General features: G+C 33.4%; 1 pseudogene; it reads left to right on the forward strand.

Annotated features, from left to right (window-relative positions):
* Nucleotides 1–8,790: 8,790 nt before the first annotated feature.
* The window catches only part of LOC148163528 (cell growth-regulating nucleolar protein-like), a 107,487-nt pseudogene continuing 94,368 nt past the window's right edge, over nucleotides 8,791–21,909 (forward strand).

The following is a 21,909-nucleotide window of genomic DNA, read 5'->3' on the forward strand; positions in this document are numbered from 1 at the left end:
AGGGGGCAGAGGGAGAGAGAGAAGCAGGCTCCCCGCTGAACAGGGAACCCGATGTGGGGCTTGATCCCAAGATCCTGGGATCATGACCTGAGCCTAAGGCAGACGCTTAACCAACTGAGCTACCCAGGTGTCCCTAACCACAATGTTTTAAAATTTTTTTACTTTTACAAAGACATATACTTTTTTGTTTAAATTTGATATTGACTTGTTGATGAATCAATCTGGCATTGTTTTAAATGGCCTTTATAAATATTATATATATACAATAAGCCATCTGACTAAACACTGCAAAAAATAGCTAAAGATTATTTAATGTAGTGTTAGACAAATAATTAAGAGAAATTTATTTTTGGTTTTATTCTGAAATTAGATAATCTATTTTATGTGCACATAAAAAGTTTGGTCTTAATTATGTAAAAAATTATGGTTTTAGTCTTCTAAAAAATATAAGGAAAGAAAGCAGGGAGAGAGAAAGTAAGTACTGACTATTCAATATATTTTGTTGTATCTAGGGAATTGGCTATTTCAAAGACAAGTGGTGTGAGAGATAGTCATGCTGGCTTCAAAATAAATTGGGTTTTCTAGGGCTTGTCAGTGTTTTAATGATGTTTTATAAAGCATATTTTAAATTATGAGGCATCATTCACTTTCCAGAGTATTAAATATTTTAGTTTAATATTCCCACCACTTCTGTATGCAAATTTGTTTTCTTTAACTTTTTATTAAGTAGAAAATGTTTTATTTTGGTCTATCCTCAACAATTTAATTATTAGGGAAAGGGATTAAAATAAATTAAAAATAAAGTATGTTTTTTGTATAGGTTTGTTTAATGTCCTTTTCCATAAAGGCAATCTATATCAGGCCCCCTTTAATCAGCCCTCCCCAGTAAGCCCTGTGAAAGTAGTATAAATGTTAATGCATCATGGTATAATTTTTGCTCAACAGTATGAACATAAAATAATCAAAATTTGATGTTCTTCTGAAACTAACTCATTAGTTGTTATTTTTCTCCTGACCTTTGGGAAAGTAAATATTATCAGAAAGTCCAACAATCATCTAATGCACATCACCAAATGAATATGGAAAACTGCAGTGCATTTGTACAATCTTTGGAATTGGGTTAGAGTCCTTGAGGCTGGAGTATCAGCAGGACTGACCACACGATCTGCCCTTAACATTGAGCCAAACTGTAAATCATGTAGTTATTTTTTATTGTTGCGTGCTCTCTGGTTTGGGTGACAACTTAATATCCTATAGTGGTATTTGGCTATAAAATGGTGCACATGACTGGTCACAGGCAGTAAAGGAAGCCCTTGTACTTACTGATTGCTACAGGAAAAAAATTTGTACAATTTGTGATTGAAATAAATAAAGAAATATACAAACACAGAAACTTGGACCTTGCTGAAAAGTGAGTAGGAAATAAAATTGAAAGCCCATTTTCTTCATCCCGCACATGTAGTAAGTGTTCTTCTAGACAGGTCTGAAGGCAGGATACTAGCTGTATCCATCACTGATGGCAGTTTTAATTTCCTCCATAGTTGATTGCAAAAGTACCAAGCACCCATAAAATACTTCCCATCCTTAGGAGTCACTTATCATAATGGTTCTTGGTCTGCAGTTTCCATTTTAATAGAAATCACAACATATTTGTTATCTGCCTTATTTGAATAACATCACCAAATTCTACATAAACAATTCTGCTATCTCCAAAATGAAATATTGAAAAGACATTTTAATATTATGTATTTTTTTACCTAACCAGTAAAACACACACACATGCACATATATACACAGACCCCACAACACGTACAATTCTCTGATTTGTGATTAGAGCAGTGAGATCAAAGAAACCATTAGGTTCTTAGAGGCAGCTCATCTAATCTTCAGTCACAGACTAGTGTCTAAAAGCTTTTCTGTCTGAGAGAGTCTTAGATCAATATTTCTCGTATTTATCTGCCATTTGTGTCTGCTGCTATTAGTGTATTTTAGGCCCTCATCTATCTCTGACTCATATATTGCAATAACTTACCAATGGTTTCCCTTTCATTCCTAGCCCAATAGGAGCTAGTTGTCACACCGCCACAAGAGTTAATCCCCTAAGAGACTTTGATCACATCACTCCTTTCACATTCTCTAATGACTTCTCTCACCTAAATAATAAAGTCCATTATAGGTAGCAAAAATATTATGAAGTCATAGGATATGTTCAATTTGGAATTGTATTATTCTCTAACAGACTGCATACTTCTCTGCTAATTCTGTATCTTGGTATAAATAACTCTCTTCCATAATTATGTCCCAATTAAATATTCCCTCCATTGACTCTTTCACTGAATAAATAACCACTTTATGTGAACTGATAGAGCATTTTCTCATACTTCTTTCTAGTATTTGTTTCAACAAACTAAAACTGACTTCCACTTTTCTTCCTCTTCTGCATATTTTAAGCTCTACCAAGATAGTAACCTTTTTTTTTTTTTTTTGGAGTATAGTTGACACACAACACACAATGTTACATTAGTAACATTAGTTTCAGGTATATGACATAGCAATTCAACTACTCTACATTATTCTATGCTCATCACAAGTGTAGCTACCATTTGTCACCATACAATATTACAATACCATTGATTACATTCCCTATGTAGATGTGCCTTTTAATCCTATGACTTATTCATTCCAGAACTGGAAGCCTGTTTGCTTCACTTGTAATAGGGCCCCAAAGCTTGATGCTGGGTAAAACACTAAATTATACAGGCCTCCTAGACAAACAAAACATGAATTAAAACTGAAGGTTTAAGATATATAGATATACATTAGATACAAATATAGATATATTGGGCATAACCAAAGAAATAACTGAAAAATACCATGTGTCCCTAATAACAATGTTTTAAAAGAATGTAAGTTCTATGAGAGTAGAGACATTTTATTCTCTGATATATCACCAGCACTTTGAAGAGTGCCTGGCACATAGTAGATGTTTAATAGTATTTGTAGGAGTAATACATGAGTATTGGAAGTCTGGTCTGCTGAAGGCAAATTAATCCTGTTAAGGTGATTAAAGATCCAAAATGGTAGCAAGATTATTACTCTGAAGGACATTATTCAATTTTTCAGGATAGTTGATGTTAAGTGGCTCAACACAGAAGTTATGTGTTGGCTAGTATTAGAACCTTACAGGACAAAACCAGTTTATGTTCAGAGGTTGCAGGGTAATTAGAATAATGGATAGTGATATTGACAATGCTGCAGTAGAATGCAAAGACAGCAGAGATAGAATAATGTCTAGTAATATTCATTTACATTTCTTAAGTAAGATGGATGAAACTGAGTAACTCAGTTATTGATGGAAAAGACTGTAGGGAAGAAAAATGGAAGACATTCACTATTGTGCCTTTGTGAATATTCTGATTTTGAAATGAGAAGAAAAAATACTATATGTACAGAAGAATGATGGGCAAGACTGGCAGGAATCTTTGAGAATAAAATCTTCATGAAAGTGTGTGTGTGTGTGCATGTGTCCATATATGTGTATGTGTGAATTAGGGTACATTAGACTGAATATAAGAGAAAAAAAGAAATGGCTGAAAATAACAACATGTGTTTAGCTGAAAATCAAACTACTTAATGTAGGCAGCTCCATGGTTGGTAATGATGCTTCATGGAAGACTCAGATTTTTGTCATTTTTTTTGTCTGCCTTTGGGTTTTTCTCAGTGTAGGTCCCCTTATGATCTTGAATTACTGGACCCATGTCATATAATGATATTTCAATTGACAGAGGAATAAATTATAAAAGTGTCGTCATTCATCTCTATTTTAGAATGAGGGAGGGAGATGGAAGAATGAATAAACTTGGTTCACAACTATGCACTCCTCCAGAGCTCACCACATTCTGCCCTTGTATTTTCATCCAAGACACTGCTACATATATTGTGCTATATTTATTTTACACAAAAACTTCCACAATTGTTAAACTGGGTTGCTATTTGGTTCCAAACATCCTAGAAACCAACGGGAGAAGAAAGATAGTTACAGGATTCTCGGTGCTTATAAATCAAACCAGACCAGCTGCTCAGGAGAAATGCAGCTTTTCTTCTTAAAGGACTTTATACCGGGAACATAATGTGGCATATACAATAATATATTTATAAAACCCAGCATATTTTGCAGTTATTGTTCATGGACCCAGAGTTCCAACATAAAAGTTCATGTCAGTTAAAGTGACTTTGGATGACAGCAGCAAATGTTGTTCTAATAGCTGATCTGGTCCTGGGATAAGAAAAATGCTTCTTAGCTGAATGCTAGTTAGAGATTAAAAGACTATTTACATATTTAATCATCTACTGAACCAAAGGATAGTTGAATCTTTCCTATTAAAATTTTTGTTTCAAACAGAATTGATGCATGGATTTGAAGATAAAAAGATTATTTCCATCAAAGTGGCACAGATAAGAAATCTTTGGTGCTAAAGAAAGAACATATTTTTGAGAAGGGTATGTTGAAGTGGGATGGGAGTGTTAGGGTTTTATGGAATGAATCTATGTTAATGGAATAGAAACAGTATTTTCAAAGAAAGACCAAACACATTCTCCATTAATATATATATTTTTATAAACTTAAAAGTTCACTATTGGAAAATTACCCTAAAGTAGCTCAACTGCAAAGCTCATGTCCCATTTTTATAGGATTTCAAGTATACAAGGCTGTGTGTGTGTGTGTATGTGTGTGCACGCGTGTGTGTATCTTAAAGAGTGAATATATGAAAGAGCTGAAATCTGTTCATGTATAAAAAATAGTAACTAGGTTTCACTACATCTATATATATTCACTACGTCTATATTCTTTACCATATAAATATGAATATATATATATTCAAAATCAAATTCTACATTTTCTCTTAAAACTAGTTATTTTTAAAACAACCAATTTTATTAACAGTTCGTTAAAAATTAGTTTGGTTGAATTCAGTTGATTTCATTTCTGCCTTTACATCATTTAAGTCTTTACCATTTGGTCTTAAATTTGTGGCATTCAGTCAATTATTTAAAGAGCTAGTATCGTCATGTATTACAAATTTTATTAAATATGAAAAAACCACAAATATTTATAAATACCCATGGTGTTTCACCACATTACCATCATAACAATCTTAGAAATTATTATTCCAACTTTATATATGAGAAGTTTGGTTTAGAAGGGCAAGGGAATAGAGTTTGTGCTTTAGACAGATTTGGGCTCAAAGTCACACCCTCCACTTTCCAGGTTGAATAACTTAGAGCAAATCACTTACTCTTTCTAAGCCCTGGTAAAACAACACTTGTTTTATAAAGTTCATAGTTGAAAAAGTTAATGTATAGAAAGTATGCATAGTACTTGACACAGAGCAATGACTAAAAGTATATAAGCTATTGCCTTTATTACTATTCTTTTTATTTTTATAGAATTATTTTATTGTTGCTAACATTTTATTGGCATTATTAATATTATTACTATCAAAGATAGTAATAGATTTTCTTCAAAATTCATTTTGTTGTAGTGATCAAAACAGATTTTATTTTGTTTTTAAGATTTATTTATTTATGAGGGAGAGTAAGAGCGCATGCACGCGGGGAAGGGGCAAAGGGAGAAGGAGAGTCTTTTTTTAAATTTTTATTTTATTATTATTATTTTATTATGTTATGTTAGTCACCATACATTACATCATTAGTTTTTGATGTAGTGTTCCATGATTCATTGTGTATAACAGCCAGTGCTCCATTCAATACGTGCCCTCCTTAACACCCATCACCGGGCTAACCCATACCCACAACCCTCAGTTTGTTTCTCAGAGTCCATAGCCTCTCATGGTTTGTGTCCTGCTCTGATTACCCCCCCTTCATTTTTCCCTTCCTACTATCTTCTTCTTCTTCTTTTTTTTTTTTAGCATATAATGTATTATTTGTTTCAGAGGTACAGGTCTGTGATTCATCAGTCTTACACAATTCACAGCGCTCACCATAGCACATACCCTCCCCAATATCTATCACCCAGCCACTCCATCCCTCCCACCCCCCCACCACTCCAGCAACCCTCAGTTTGTTTCCTGAGATTAAGATTCTTCATATCAATGAGATCATATGATACTTGTCTTTCTCTGATTGACTTATTTTGCTTGGCATAATACCCTCTAGTTCCATCCACATCATTGCAAATGGCAAGATTTCATGTTTTTTGATGGCTGCATAATATTCCATTGTGTGTGTGTGTGTGTGTGTGTGTATACACACATATATATATACCACATCTTCTTTATCCATTCATCTTTTGATGGACATCTTGGCTCTTTCCATAGTTTGGCTATTGTGGACATTGCTGCTATAAACATTGGGGTGCACGTACCCCTTCGGATCACTACATTTGTATCTTTGGGGTAAATACCTAGTGCAATTGCTGGGTCGTAGGGTAGCTCTGTTTTCAACTTTTTGAGGAACATCCATACTGTCTTCCAGAGTGGCTGCACCGGCGGAGAAGGAGAGTCTTAAGCAAGCTCCTCACAGTGCTCAATCTCATGGCCTGTGGGCAAGGAGATCACAGCCTGAGCTGAAACCAAGAGTCAGATGCTTAAATGGCTGCACCACCCAGGCACCCCTAAAACATTTTAATTTCATGTCTTTCTGTCATAGTGTTGATTTCAGGTCTTCCTGTCAAAAATATGTGTCGCACTAGGCTTCAATGCTTTAAAGAGAACATGTGTCTCCTAAAGTAGTGCTGCTCAAATTTTAAAGTGCATTCAAATCACCTGGGAACCTTAACTACAGAATCTGATTCATTCAATCTAGGCACAGGCTTAAGAATCTGCATTTCAAAAAGCTCCCAGGTGGTGCCAGTGCTTCTGGTCAATCCACAGTTTGAATAGTGCAGACACACAGGGCATATTTAGACTCTTGGGCACATGAAGGTGGGAAATAGCACACAGGCTTCTTGGCCTCAAATAGAATACTTCCTAATTCATCCTTGAGAAATGAAAGATCACTGTTTTCAAACCCTCAGATTCAAAGTTAATCCATGATTTCATGAAGAAAGCATAAACTTCATTCTTTCATTTCATACCTAAAGTATGATTCACCTAAGAAGAATCATATTTAGAGATAGTTTGTGTCTTTGACCATGTGTTTTTCCTTGCTTTTCTCAGAGCATAAAGAAATATAAAGACCTCACTCTCCTTTCTTAATGGATACTTATTATACCTCTGAATGTCTTCTGCCCTCATGGACATGAAGTCCATGTGTATTGTATATAAATCTACTTACAAGTGCTTAAAAGTAATCTTTCTCTGGAATACATATCTCACTTGTTTCTCTAGTTCTCTTCTCTCATCACGACTACATTTTGCTCATCTTTACCTCTAGTCTCTAAAAGCAATTATCATCTCAGGAATGCAGATTTTTGCTCTGATAATTAAGCTTAACTTTCATATGAATATCTTCCATGCATGAACATTTGCACAGGGTGGGCTTGAAACCATTACTGGTTTAGTGGAAAAGAGCTTGACAATGTGCAATAATTGCTATGGTCTGAATGTTTGTGTCCCCTCAAATTTCATATATTGAAATCCTAATCCCCAAGGTAATGGTATTAGGAGGTGGGTCTTTTGGGAGGTGATTGGTCATGACGGCGGAGCTCTCATGATTGGGATTAGTGCCTTTATAAAAAAAATACCCCCAGAGAGTCAACCCATCCCTTCTACCATGTGAAGCTAGAGGGAGAAGATGGCCATGAGTGAGGAAGCAGGTCTCAGCAGACAACAAATCTGCCAGCGCCATGATCTTGCATTTCCCAGCCTCCAGAACTACAAGAAATAAATTTCTGTTTATAATCCAACCAGATTATAGTATTTTGTCATAGCCTCCCAAATGGACTAAGGTAATAGGAACATGTTTTGTTTTGTTTTTCTCCCCCTCCTCCCCCTCCTTCTCCTTCTTTTTTTTACTATAGCATAAAGACATTAAATTAACATTTATTGAAGGCATTTGAACAGGTGTTTTGGGATGATGTAATACTTTCTGATTTTGTTTATTCTTCTTCCTGTTTAATTAATTGCTTTATTAAAACCCAGCATACACTTATACTAATAAGAAGAAAGTATGGAAAAAGAATGTTATCCAAATTAATCTTCTCTGGAAAAGTTATTGAATATGACATTGTGTTTCAATTTAACTTCTTGACCTAAACTCTCTGAGATTTTATAGAATGATACTTTGAGAATTTTATTCTCAAATTTTTTGATAGTTCTTCTTTTGTGTCTACTGAGGAATACTAGCACCCCACCATTCTTTTGTGACCATCCATTAAATAAAAGAAAATGAGCCTTTAAATAACAGTTTGTGGAAGGTAGCATTTCACATTTGGGGATATAATTTTATAAAATAATTTAAATAAAGGTTTGCAGCAGATGTGTGTGTTTATTTCAACAAGTATTTATTGATTGCATAGGGACATGTAATATCCTTGAAACCAAGAATACTTGGTTTCTGCATAGGAATGTGAAGTAGAAACATATGAGATGGCATGAAATCTATGACTGAAGTATACAGTTCAAGCAACAAGCATATATATATACACATTTACAATATGAAATTATATTATTTATGAATTTATATGTCTATTTTCTGTTTTCTTGTCAAGTGTGGATAATCTAGAAGGCAGATGTAGTTCTAGATGTTGATCTTTTCAGTGGTATCCTATAGGTAAAATGAGTGAATTTGAACCAGATGAATAAGGCTGTATTACATATGTTCCTTGCAATGCCCATATATCTAGCCAGTGAGCAAAATGGGGCTGGTTTTGTCCAGACTGCCCTGGTTTTAGTCACAGTGGAAGATGTCCATGGACACATGAGCTTTCTAGAGATTCAGGTAAAACTATCTTCTAGTCATCCATACCTCAGGTCAAGGGGGGGGGGAGGTGGGCAGAGAATGAGAGAGAGAGAAAAATGAATGAATGAATGAATAGTGGCTTATATTCCTCTAGAACTAATTAAGTTTAGTAGTCTAATTTTAGGAATGAAGAAATGAAGACCTAAAGAAATAAGAAGACTCATATAAAATAACATTTCTGTGAGTACAGAAAGGAAATATCTTTGTATCTTATCACCAAAAAGAGGTATTATTTTTAAAAGAAAATAGCAAGATCATATAAGAGAAAATATGGGGGTGGGTGAGCAGTGAGAAGGGAAGGCCTCTTCAAGAAAATCACAATTAGGCTGACACCTGAAAAATACAAAACACCAGTCAAGGAAAAGAAAGGAATAAAAATATCCCATGAATATTTCAGGAATGGCATGTGCTAATTTACTGAGAACAGGAAGAATAATTTTTTAGAAAATTACAGGGACAGGGTGTGGTGAACAACTGGATCTTGAAAACCAAGGGGGAGGACAGTATAAAGACGTGGCTGTAGATATAGGTAGAGAACACATCATGCTTTCTTGATTCCGATCAAGCTCCTCTCTCCCCAGTTCCCAAGGTGTAAGAACTACCAACATGAAGACATCAGATCATTTTGTTTGCCACCAGTACACTTTCTGGTTCCATAAAATTGCAGATCACATTTTTTTTTTCTTAGCATGATTATTCTGAGGATCAAATAATGTGAGATGTGTGAAAATGGTTGGAAAATTAAAAATACTGTAACTCTATGGGATTATCATTGCAAGAGACAATGCTTCAGCCATCCATGTTGGTTGGGCTTTGATATACATTCACAAAGATCAGTTTGTTTTCACCAAGATGCCATGATTTTGTTGTTAAATTCACTAGATCCTTTGATGTCACTAAACTAAACCCAAAGTAAATGGCAAAGAAATGTAATAGAGTGTCTATCATGATAAAAGTTAACATTGATTTTAGGGCAGAGTATTCTCCTAGAAAGTCCTTATTACACAAAGAAAGGAGCATTAAAACCTTTTGGGATAAGTAAATCTTAACTACGAAAGCACACTGGAATCTGACTTTTTTTCAGGGCAGGCAGATTAGGTCTTTGGAGCACAAATGCAGGTGTGGTATCTCAGACAAGAGTTTAGATATATTTCTCTATCATTCCACTGCATGGGCATAACCAAGGCCTAGCTACCTGCCAGAGGTGCACATCAGCTGCAGGTTTCTTTAAAGTCTTCATCAAACTGCCAATATCTGTAACTCCTTGATTCTCATCATCCATAAAACTTATGTTGTTGAAAATATGTACAATTTAAATACTTGAAATGATTTATAGCTCAGTGACAGTAAAGTATTTACTTTCCTTTTGGAAAAAAAATGTTGAAAGAGACAAGGAAGTTTCAGGGGGATCTGAAGCAATAAGAAATATGAATTGCCCAAGACAAAACTGACTGATTTTAAATTGTGAATGTAGTTTATCTTCAGTGTGATTAATTTACTCTGACTTCTATGTGTCTTTTGTAACATCAGAAGTCGAAGCAGTATGTAATATCTGGATAATTTTTAATTATACCAGATCATAAACTTACTTGAACTTCTGGTTCTTTAAGCATTTGTTGACTAAGTTGTGTGGGGAGAGTGGCTAACAGAGTATGCAGACCCTTGTCTCTTTCCTGAGTTCCAGGTCCGGATTATAACAGGGAAGAACATAAACACAACAAACAAAAAAGCAGACAAAGAAACTAGTAATCAAAAGTAATTTGGGGTGCCTGGGTGGCTCAGTTGGGTAAGTATCCAACTCTTGATTTCAGCTCAGGTCATGATCACAGGGTCCTAAGATGGAGCCCCACCTGGGCTCTGTGCTCAGGGGAATCCACCGGAGATTCTCTCGCTCTGTCCCTACCCTGCTCCCTCTCTCTCTCTCCCTAAAATAATAAATAAATAAATCTTTTTTTTAAAAAAAGTAATCTAAGAGTTCACAGGAGAATAAGTAAGTGGCGTGATCAAAATGTGAGGTGGTGGATAAAACTAACAGAATACATTCCTAAATAGTTGGAATCAAGCTCGATATCCATGGAGTGTGTTGTGCGCGCACGCACGATGTGCATTTATGAATAAGAGAAAGAGGGGAATGGAAGCGGGTGGGGGAGCGGGAAGGAAAGAGACTTACACAAATAACATTAAAATTTCACAGTTATATTTATCTAAAGTCTTTGTGAACACTTTATGTTCTCTACCATATTCATCCAGGGAATATCTTGTAAAACATGTTTCACAGGCAAGCAAGGTATCTGACTTTTTCTCTTCCCGTGGTTTAATCCACTTGTGAGTTTGAAACCTAAATCCTTTTAAAGATTCAGTCCCTTTGGAAATGCTAATCTCAAAAGGATTTTTATTTCCTTTTTTGGTGTAAAAGTAATCTCGCCTCTTTCTGTGCAATTATATACTACATTCTATTTATTTCTATTGCATTTTCACATTAATCTTATTTTCCTGATACTCTAGTTAGGATGCTGTCCATTTAGAATAAGGTTGTAAACACAAAGTGAAAAGCATTCTTGGAAAAGAAAAAGAATTATATTGAAGTTTTATAGACGATTTCCCCTCCCCCTTTTCCTTTTTGCTTCAAAACATTGCACTCCAGTAATGCTTTTACATTTGAGGCTAAGTCAATCAATATCAATATCAAAAATATTGATTCTTTTATCTGCAGGATGTTCTTGGCCACAGCAGAAAGCACAAATGAATAAAAATACATGTACTTTCTTCTCCTTTCAGAGAAGACTTGCCATCTGTCCATGGCCTTTCATGATCAAGACACCAAGTCACTTGGTTTAATGTTACATAAAGCATCTCTACAGAATGGTTCCAACAAAAGATTCTATCTCAGGAAGATAAAAGAAAGGAGACATTTGAATTTTTTTTTTATAATGCTGTATGCCATCAAATATTTACTAAGTGTCTTCTAAAATCTAAGCACTATGTTTGATTCTGAAGATATAATGGGCAGAAGTGCGCATGTTCCATAATTTCTCCAAACATCCACTCCAGTGAGATCAGGAAGGACAATTATGTGGAAAACAGCCCCAGTATTTTCAGAAATTCCTAACAGACAGGCAGTGGTGGAGTAAAGAGAATTTTAAGATTATTTAGAGACCCAGATTCTAGGTCCAGTTACTACCAATTAAATTCTCAAATGTAAAATAAAGTTCAAAACACTTACTTTCCAGTGACCTAAGTAAGTAAAGGCTATGACAATACTGTCGTGGATGTTTTGCTTCTGTTTTATTGCTTATTTTATTATAGTTTTGTTATTGTTATTCCATATCATAACCTCACTCTTTTAATATTTCCAGGTACACAATGATAGTAGATAGATAGATATAGGTATTCATTCATTCCGGGAGATATTGAAAAACAGTTGTAATGATTAAAGATAGTTTCTTTTTGTACTTAAAGGTTATTGGGGACTCAATGTTTAATATCTAGGGATTTACTTAAATTGCATCAGGTAGCACTGCTTCCATTTTATGCCTATAGGCTACTATATTTCCTTACCTATTAAACAAAGTAACTTGTCTATTAGAATATTTTTCATGTGTTGCACTGTTAAAAAGTAAGATACATTAGATTTTGATGTATTCTTAATTTTATTTTGTGAGATGTTTGACATTGTTGGCCCAATGGCTATTAACCCCTAAATTCTTTAGTTAATGACCAAGGTGTTAAATATTTGTAAGGAATTAGTCAAATAAATTGGGAAGGAACCAGTTAAATGTAAAGGCTGCAATGGCATCATTGCTGCTAATAATTTTCTTCCATGCCTGTCTTAAGATGTTGTACTCAGTTCACTGGGGGAAAGGAGACAAGAGAAGGGGAGTACTGGAAGGACAAGAAAAAAGAAAGTTTTGGTTTAGTTTTGCTTTCTCTCTCTCTCTTCAATAAGACCTGTTCAGAATGTCTATTTGGACTTAAGCTAGAAATATCCAAGCACAAATTTCTATGACAACCAGCCACGTATTTCTCAGGCAAGCCACGGTTTACTTCTGAAAAAATTCTCTCAGGTACCCAAGTGGTCTGGGCTAAGAAAAAAAAAAATGGATTCTCTCACAGGTAGCAAATATTTTTCAAAAAGCTCTGTGTGTGTTTCCCCACAAACAGGGCCATGGGATAGGCTAACTTGTAAATGAATAATTTGTCTCATTTTCTCTAAAGAAAGATAATCTATACCAAAGTTCATGAGAGAGAACAAGCTCCTGTGACAAAATAATTGTATAGGCAATAGTCATACTTTCCATAGGCAGGCAATGTTTAATGTCAGTTCAATAGGATAAGAACTGTGCCTCACATAATTCATTAGCTTATTTAATTCCCACTTCAAAAAATTAAATGTATTAGAGATAACATGTCCACCCTGAGTTTGGAAAAGCAGGATTAAAGTGGATGTCCTAGACTAGGACTGGAATAAGAATTGTTTAACATCATTTAGTAGGAACCCTTTACAAGCTTCATTTGAGAACACTGTCATATTTAAATCACCAACAAAACTAAGAGGTACAACAAACCTATTTATCCATTTTTATGAATATAAGAAACTAAATGATTATGACAAATCAATTAGTTTTCAAAGATCAGAACAAATGTCATCTCCTTGATAAAATCTTCCCCTAACTACCCAACTGCACGTGATCCCATTATCCTCTAAATTTTCATAGCAAAATATAGTTACATGTATTACTACTCTCCTCTATAGACTGTACCCATCATGAATAAACACATCTAGTATTTTTTTTTTGCAACTCATCACATTAAGGCACTTTTTTAACTAAATAACTTTATTCACCCATTTGATCTTCCTAATAATCAATATTTTATCTCCAAGTTACAAATAAGGAAGACAAAACTGAAAAAGTTAATTTGTGAAAATTACTCTAGCAGTATGTGGCAGAGCCAGAATTAAAACACAAACCATGTTTTTTTATATAGCTCATGTTGTTTTATATGAAGAAAGAATATAATTTGCATCTGTGTAACACTTAGAAGGTATAACATAATACTTTGAGAATACTAGTTACTAAGTAAATGCCACGGAATGAATAAATAAATGAACAGGACTTCAAATAAAGAGAAAAAAACATTTTCAAAAAGTAAAGATGGAAACTGGTCAACTTGATCTTAACAATGTAACCAAAATTTTAGAAGTATAAAAACAAAATTCAGAGATAGTCTTAATATTGTTTCCATCAGTAAAGATATAAATCTAGACAAACAAAACACAATGCACTTTAATATAACAAACAACATTAAATATAAAGATAGAAAAATAACTTTTTAGGATGAAGCTAGGGCATAAGACAGTCATATAAAGGTAGGACCTAACACAAATTATGTGAACTACAGAAAGAACGGATATCTCTAGTTAAACAGATATGCACTTAGACTGAACTGAAGAAATTTTTTAAAAAGATTATTTCATATAATTTTAAGTCTCTGTTTTCTCTATTGTCAAGGTCTGGGTATCGTTCAAAAGTATATATCCAACCTATAGCTCAAAAACTATTACAAAGCAATATGTAAATAAATATTTGTTGAATTTATTAATGATCATGTTACCTTATCTCTAAAAATAAGAAAATAAAAGATAATTTAAGAATGTAGCAATATATTCAGTCCTATATAATACAAGAAAGATACTGCTGGGCAAGTATTACAACTGCATCTTTAAGTTTTGTATTCTATGAAGTTTAAAATGCCTATTTGCATATACAACATAGCTATCTGAAACACACTTAAAATATTCATAATTTGGAAAAGGAAGAGCACAACTGATTAAAAATGTGATGTTTGTGGAGGAGCAATGTAGATGAAATGCAAATTTTAAAATATTAATTTTTCTGATCATGCTCAGTTATCAAAAGACGTGAACAGACTCCAAGTTGTGAGAAAGGGACATGCATCTTAAGTACATTGTAAAAAGATTACCTGAACTGAGATTAGTTCTAATAAACAGAACCACGCTGGCAAGAGACCACATAATTCACAGCAGTTAGCAACATAGCTCCGGGGTCCTGCACACATACTACACAAGAACCAACACACCCACATACTTGGCTTTCTGACTTTGGGAAAACAAAAAAACAAAAACCAAACAAATACCTTCTAGAAATCCCAGTAGCCTCCTCTGTATCATGGGGGTCATAGATATGCCTCCCTCATTTGTTTGGACAAATTTTAAAACATAAGCACACAAAAACACACTTAAGCAATTGTTGTGCCTATTATTAATCAACATCAGTTTTTGCTATTTTGTTTTGAAGTAGATTAAAAATAAAGTCAAGCGGGCGCCTGGGTGGCTCAGATGGTTAAGTGTCTGCCTTCGGCTCAGGTCATGATCCCGGGGTCCTGGGATCGAGTCCCGCATCGGGCTCCCTGCTCCTTGGGAGCCTGCTTCTCCCTCTGCTTCTCTCTCTCTCTCTCTCTCTCTCTCTCCCTCCCTCTCTCTCCTTCTCTGTCTCTCATGAATAAATAAATAAAATCTTTAAAAAAAAAAAATAAAGTCAAGCAGTAGCCAACGATTATGCAAGAAAAATGGGGAAGGGCTTGACTCTCAGATAAACCTGAAAGAGTATTTGCTTATGATGAAATAATTTAAATGACTTATAAAATAAGAATACTGAAACAATTTTGAGCCAAATACCTGGTACCAATCCAAGATAAGGAATTACATTATTCTAGAGAAAATACAAAAGTCTTGAAGTTAGTAACACAAAGCAACACTTCAAAAAAGGAATTTAATTTTAGAAATTATAACTTTTGTTTACAAAAATTAAAATCAGATTGTATATAGATAACACACACACATCCACATATATGCAAAGTAATATATACATATATACATGCAGAGTAGTATTGATATATATGTGTGTGTGTGTATATATATGTGCATGTGTATATATATACATATATGTATAAATATATGTGTATATATGCACATAATATATATACACATATACAATATAAACACACAAATATATATGTATATATATATTCATATCCCATCTCCATGAAGGGAGCTTACTTCTCCAAAGTATTGTGCTGAATTGCTTTGGTCTTATGGTGGGTGGAGACTACCATGTTGACCCCGGCTTCAGGGTTGGCTTTGTAAACTAAATGGAAAACAGGATATTGACAAATGTGATGCAAGCAGAGGCTTGAAATGTGCTTAGGACTTTGGATTTACCTTCTGATGTTGTTGTCTTCAACCTAAGAACTTCCTCCCTGCCCCTTATGCCATGGATACAAAATGAACACATGGGGAGTGGGCCTGAACCCAATATGCCCGTTCTAGCCAGACTCCACTGCTGGAAGAAATTAAGAACAACAATCCCCAGCCAGCTAACAGATTCACAAAACAGAATAAATGATGGGTATTTAAAGCTACTGAATTTTGAAGCACTTTTTAATGAAACAATAGCAAGTAATAACTAAGCACTATTTAATTATAAATCAATGTTAAATAAATAAATTGTAAGTTGTTTTTATTAGAGAATACATGTCCTCTATATACTGGCAAGAATGAGCTTTGAGTATTTTATTACTTCTGTTTGGTGAAAGAAATTCTGCAAATTTGTAAATAATGTTCACAATGTAATATGATAATGAATAAATATTAGACAGAAAATGTTTTGAAATGTTTAAAGAATTTTATCAGTATGAGGGGACTTACAACATTTTCTCAAATAGAAAACATTTATTGTAAAAAGTTAAGCAGTATACACATGCAAAATATGCCCATAGCATGAAGATAATATATGCATTCTTCTTTGAACCTCTCTATATAATGCCTTAAGTCACTAAGTCATTTCCTTCAGTTAGAATCTTAAAGAGCCCTTTGACAAGACATCAGCACTCAAAAAAACATTCCACCAAACTTTGATTAAAACTTGTGCTAAAAAAATCATACTTGAAACTAGAATATTTTCATGTGCTTGCTTTGATTTTTCTCTCTCAGATTATATATCTTCAAGGAATTGTGGCTATAATCTTGCTTCGTAATTAATTTATCACAGATGAATTTGAAAAATAGGTTTAGTGAACACTATTTGATGATCTTTGGCTTGAAACAGTTACTGTAACTTTTCAGGCTTCCCACATTATAAACCTAATTAAATACAAAGGCATTCGGCAGATAATAAAGTAAGTGTTATGTAAATTTTCAGTAAAGACAAAGTAGTGATTATAAATAAAATCAAGATACTTGCTGAACTGGAAAGGGATTTTTATTCATGGAAGGATAGTTTGTTAATTACTTTTTCATGTTTTTCACATTAACTAGAAATGGTTCTTCCAGCCACTCAAAATATCCACTGGACAAGACTATACAGGGTGAAGAATTAAATACATCTGTAAATGGCAGGTAGAACCATTCAGATTTGCTTGCAGTGTCTCCTAATGTGGCCCTACTTTTTTCTGTGTGCATTTCAATGTGTCAGGGACATTTGAATAAAGGGGAAAAACATTTCACTGTGTGTGTTTTTGAGGACCGTAGAGATCATTAGTTTAAATACAGTACTTTTTAGTAATTTCACCAGAATTATTTCTTTTCAGTATTAGAAAATATCAGGAAATTCACATTTAACTATATAAAAAGTTTCAGTTTATAAAAGGTGCTATTTTCTTTCTTTTTTTTTCCCAAAGAAATTCATCACATGTCAGTAATTATGGGTGAGTTACTATAATTTATAATTATGATGCATTTTGAGAGTGAGATCTCTTTTCCTCTTTGTTAGATATGGTTACTTTTCTGGTTGTTACTTGATTATAAAATTCAAATAACCACTTAGAAATCTGTAAACACCTCATTCTACTATCTCATGAAAATTTGTTAGCTAGAAAAGGAATCAAGATTTGGGGTGTTTTTATCCTCCTTTTAATTTCAGACACACTTTCTACCTATATAAAAGACTTTTTTTTTTTTTTTTGTAACAGTTTAGCAACTTGAGCTAACATAACATGACGACATTAAAAGCTTTGGAAAATACTCTCATTGTTTTTTTTCTTTATATAAATATTTTTAGCTCTATCATTCTAGAAAAAATAAGTGAATAACAAAATAATTTCTGGAAAATGAGGGCATCAAAAAAGATAAACTTTAAAAAATATTTCATTTTTTAGGCATTTTAGAGAAAATTAACTCCTGAAGCATACTGGATTTGTGGCATATACACTGAGATACAGATGTCTCATCTTTTTCCCAGATGGATCTTTCCACTCATAGAATCACCAGTCTTCACCATTTGCTCTTAGTAGGTTGCTTATTTTTCTGACTCCTTCCTGGGTTTCTTTTCAGATTTTTGCTCATGCTGTTGCAAAAGCATGGATATATAAGAGGAAATTGGGAGTAGAAGAAAGAGAGGATAAGAAGGCTTATGTAAAATTCCCACATAGCAGATAAAAAATAATTTATATTTGACAGGATATGAAATATAGTAGTAGTTCAGAAAATCTGCTATGTGAATTGTCAAAAAAACACAATGTCCAATTTATTTTGTGGCTCTGTAAACTTGTTTTTTTTTTTTTTTTTCCAGACAAGAAAAATCTAGCAATCGGGGTGCCTGGGTGGCTCAGTTGGTTAAGCGGCTGCCTTCGGCTCGGGTCATGATCCTGGAGTCCCGGGATCGAGTCCCGCGTCGGGCTCCCTGCTCAGCAAGGAGCCTGCTTCTCCCTCTGACCCTACCGCCTTTCATACTCTCTCTCAAATAAATAAAATATTAAAAAAAAGAAAAAAAGAAAAATCTAGCAATAATAAAGAGCAAAGCTTAGAAAAGCTAGTAGCTCTTTCAATGGGAAAACCTTATTAATAGCAAATCAGACTGTGCCACCTCTTCTACGACCATTTTAATCACACTGCTCTTCAAAGTAACTAATTCATCCTCACCTATAACTAATAATTGTTTGGCGTACCTCCAGGACTAAGTTATTCTTACTCATTAAACTCACACTAGTCATTCTAGCCCGCAAATGATCTCAATGAACTTTCATGACACTTCTGTTTGTTAACACAAGATTAAGTATTTAATTATGCTCAATTAATTGTATGTGTCTTGAGTTTTTGCACAGACCGTAAACAACAGAGCCAACAGTCGACATCCTTTCTGTAACCAGCTCTTGTTTTAGTCTTTCTGCTTATTTTCTCTTGATTGCAGGTTCCTTATATGCTACATGTTTTATGCTATGCGACCCTATCAATAAATATAATTGAATAATACTTAGACTCCTTAGAACCATCTTGATCAGCTAGACATCTACTTTGTGTTCAGAAAAGATGCATTCACCTCCTATTCACCTCCTAGATCTCTAACCATCATCTCATTTTTGTTTCATTGAATGACTTTAAAGTAAAAACAATGGCCTTTTCTCCTCCATGGGCCTTTGGGGGTTTGTATTGTATCGCTGAATGGGGATTATACTTTTAAATTGTAAATTATTTAAACAAGGTATTGTGATATTTAAAAAAATAAATTATAACAAAATTAGTGTGAATAAATAGCAATTATACAAATAACAAAATGATGTGCTCTTCTGAATACCAGAGGTTTAGTCATGTCAGTATTAGATATAATAGAATATATATATATATACCATTAAAATAAAGTCTAAATGTCTATTGGTTGAGTAATTGGAAAGTCCAACAGTTTGATGTAGCTTATTATGCCAGGCTATAAATTAGGCATCCTTTCAAGTTTAAATTATAACACATTTTATTTTTTTAAAATGTTCAATACTATCAATAGTGTCAATATTATCATAACACACAATCTAAACCATGAGTAGGGGTCTGTTGAATTAATTGAATCTGAGAGGCACGGAAGAGTCTTACATGTGGCAAAATACAAACTCCATTCAAAGCAATGATAAAAACAAACACAAAATATTGAATCATTTTTTGTGTTCCTTAACTCATTCATTCATGCATTCTTTAAACAAATAATCCTTGGGGATAAGCACCAATAAGTGAACTAGAAAAGGCATGTAGTGCTGTATAAACTATCTGTAAGACCTAAATTTTGATTAATTCCAGGCGAGTTGATGGAGCAAGTTAATGGTTGGTGAGAACCAATTGTTAAATTTAAGAAATTTTTCAAGCTAATTAATAAACAAAGCAATTGTCAAATATTAGATTATATAAATTTGCAACTAAAAAAATATATACAAAAAAGTAGTCCATACTCAAAACATATCACTGCCTATTTATTTACCTCATTTTCCATTATATATGGATTTTGAGATTTTTTGCATCTATTGTATCTGTATGGTGGAAATATTATATAATGGTGTGCGACTGCACATATATTTCCAATCCACATTCAGTGATATGTTGCTAGCCTACAATTGGGTCATGGTGGAATACTGAAGCCATGCAAAGTGATAAATTCCACAATGCAGGAATTGCCCGCTACCACCCAAATAACTACAATCACAAATGAAAGGAGGACATTACTAACAACCTTACAGAAATAAAAAGGAATATAAGAGACTTTGAATAAGGGTGTATCAATAAATTAGATAACAAAAAAATAAGCAAATTCTACAAAGGCCAAACTATTGAAACTGATTAAAAATAAATTTAAAGAGGGCACGTGTTGTGATGAACACTGGGTGTTATACACAACTAATGAATCATTGAACAGTACATCAAAAACTAATGATGTACTATATGTTGGTTAATTGAACATAATAAAAAAATCTGAATAGAACTAGAATAATAAAGACATTGAATTAGTAATCTGAAAACTACCTATAGAAAAAAATCCGGACCCAGATGGATTTACCAGTGAACGCTACAAAACATATAATGAAGAATTAATAGCAACTCTGCACAAATTCTTCCAACAACGATTAGGGAAGGGAACACTTTCCAAATTATTCTATGATATCAGTATTACCCTTATACCAAAAAGTAACAAAGACATCATAGAAAATAAAACTATAGGCCAATGTATTTTATAAATATAGACACAATAATGTTTGAGATATTAGTAAATTGAAGAAGTAAATTATAAAAATGGATTATATATCATAATCGAGTGGATTAATTATAGAAATGCAAAATCAAATTAACATCTGAACATCAATTAACGTAGCAACCTTATCAATAGAATAAAGGACAAAAACTACATGACCAGTTAAACAGACCCAGAAAAATCACTTAACAAAATATACATCTTTTTATAATAAAACCACTCAACAAATTATGAAAGAAGGGAACTTTCTCAACTGATATAGATCATTTATGAAGATCACACAGCTATCATTATACATAATAGTGAGAGACCGGATGCTTTTCCCCTAAGATTAAGAAAAAAATAGGGATGTTCATTTTAGCCATTACTATTTAAAAATGTTCTGGAAGTTCTAGTCAGGCCATTTAGGAAAAAAAATTGAATTAAAAATCAAACCGGAGAAGACCAATTAAAACTACATTTGCCGATGATATGATCTCTTATATAGAAATCTTGTAAAATCCACAAAATAATTATTAGAACTAGTAAACAAGTCCAGCAAGGTAGCACCATCATAATTAATATACAAATATTAGTTGTATTTCTAAACAATTGCAATAAACAATATGAAAAGAAAATAAGAAAATAAATCCATTCATAATAGCATCAGAAAGAATAAGATGTTTAGGAAAAAAATTTAACAAATGGAGTGCAAAACTATAAAATAATTGAAAAATTAAAGAGATTCTAAATAAATGGAAATAAGTCTCAAGTTCATGAACTGGAATACTTATTAAGATTGACCTACAAATTTACCTTCAGGTTCAACACTATTCCTATCAGAATACCAACTACCTTCTTTGCAAAAACTGACAAAATGATCCTAAAATTTATATAGAAATGTACTGGATCCAGAATTGCCAAAACAATATTTTATTTATTAATGTATGTATTTATTTATTATGTTCAATTAGCCAACATACAG

This window comes from Eumetopias jubatus, unplaced genomic scaffold, assembly GCF_037043125.1.
Source record: "Eumetopias jubatus isolate StellerSeaLion01/CBP00866 unplaced genomic scaffold, mEumJub1_p1.0 scaffold_9, whole genome shotgun sequence".
In the NCBI taxonomy this organism is placed as follows: Eukaryota; Metazoa; Chordata; class Mammalia; order Carnivora; family Otariidae; genus Eumetopias; species Eumetopias jubatus.